Source organism: Hyla sarda, chromosome 1, assembly GCF_029499605.1.
Source record: "Hyla sarda isolate aHylSar1 chromosome 1, aHylSar1.hap1, whole genome shotgun sequence".
Lineage (NCBI taxonomy): Eukaryota > Metazoa > Chordata > Amphibia > Anura > Hylidae > Hyla > Hyla sarda.
The window spans coordinates 6,368,036-6,369,951 of NC_079189.1; positions in this window are offsets into that span (position 1 = coordinate 6,368,036).

Genomic DNA, 1,916 nt, shown 5'->3' on the forward strand with positions numbered 1-1,916 from the left:
GCCCACTGTCTTGTCAATCACAGCAAATCACCCCGCCTACTGTCCTGCCAATCATCACACATCTCCCCGCCCACTACTATCCTGCCAATCACCGCACAAATGCTTCCTACCCCGCCCACTACCATCCAGCGATCAGTAACACACTGACATCTGGTGGTAATTGTCTGGTACTACGATCCTTTAACGGTGTTATATGATCAGTAAACACAATCAGCTTCTGCAGACTCACACATCAGTAACACGCTGACATCTGGTGGTAATTGTCTGGTACTACGATCCTTTAACGGTGTTATATGATCAGTAACACACTGACATCTGGTGGTAATTGTTTGGTATTACAATAAACTCCGGAAGCATTATATGTTCTCTAACACACTGACATCTGGTGGTAATTGTTTGGTACTACAATCAACTCTGGAAGCATTATATGTTCTCTAACACACTGACATCTGGTGGTTATTTTCTAGTACTACAATAATTTCTGGAAGCATTTTACAGTATAATCACAAACACACTGACATCTGGTGGTTATTTTCTAGTACTACAACTTATCTGGTATGCACACTGCTACTGAGCAGAAAGAAAGAGGAGGAGGAGGAGCTGCAGCCAGTTTATATAGGACTCCCTGTGTATGGTCATTGGTGGAGGAGAGAAAGGGGAGTCACTATGGTTGCTAGGTACCTAGTTACCAGCATTTTTTCTTTTCATGTTGTTAACACTTGCATTTCTTTCTGCTATTGGGCAAAATAAAGAAGGAATATGCATCTGATACGAGCCTCCTGTCTGTGATAAAATCTAAATTTTCCGTCAAAATACTAGGAAAATCTTCAATTTCTGGAAGCATTATACAGTATAATCACAAACACACTGACATCTGGTGGTTATTTTCTTGTACTACAATAATTTCTGGAAGCATTATACAGTATAATCAGTAACACACTGACATCTGGTGGTTATTTTCTTGTACTACAATAATTTCTGGAAGCATTATAAAGTATAATCAGTTACACACTGACATCTGGTGGTTATTTTCTTGTACTACAATCAGCTTCTGCAGACTCACACATCAGTAACAATCAACTCTGGTAGCAGTGATCAAACACATTGCCATGCGGTGGTAATGTCTGGTACTACATCTTTACAGGATCAGTAACACACTGCCATCTGGTGGTGATTGTTTGGTACTACAATCAACTTCTGCAGCCTTAAAGGGGTACTTCGGCCTTGAGACATCTTATCCCCTATGCAAGTCTATGGGAGGGGGCGTGACGGACATCACGCCCCCTCCCATAGACTTGACTAGCGGGGGCGAGGGGTGATGTCACACGGGGGCGGAGTCGGGATGTCACAATACTCCGGCCCCCTGGTCGCCACAAGGCTGTTTGTGAGCTGGCACCGCGGCATGCAGCTCTAACAGGTGGGTGGCGAATACAAGATTGCAGGGGTCCCCAGTGGCGGGACCCCCGTGGTGAGACATCTTATCCCTTATCCTTTGGATAGGGGATAAGATGTGTCAGGGCCGGAGTACCCCTTTAAATGATCAGTAACACACTCTGGTGTGTTAATGGTTGTCTGGTAATGCAATCAGATTCTGTGTCTTACAGGATCAGCAACACACTGACCGCTGGTGGGGATTAATTGGTAGTGTTGCTCGCGAATATTCGCAATTCGAATTTTATTCGCGAATATTGCATATTCGCGAATATAGCACTATATATTCGTAATTACGAATATTTTTTTTTTTTCACAGTACACATCACATTGATCATCCCTCTCTGCTTCCAGCTTGTGTGGTGTAAAGAAGGCTCTAATACTACTGCGTGATACTGGTGTGCGAATTTGCACATATGCGGAAATTTGCATATGCTAATTTTCGCATTTGCAAATTTTCACTTATGCTAATTTTTTTATATGCT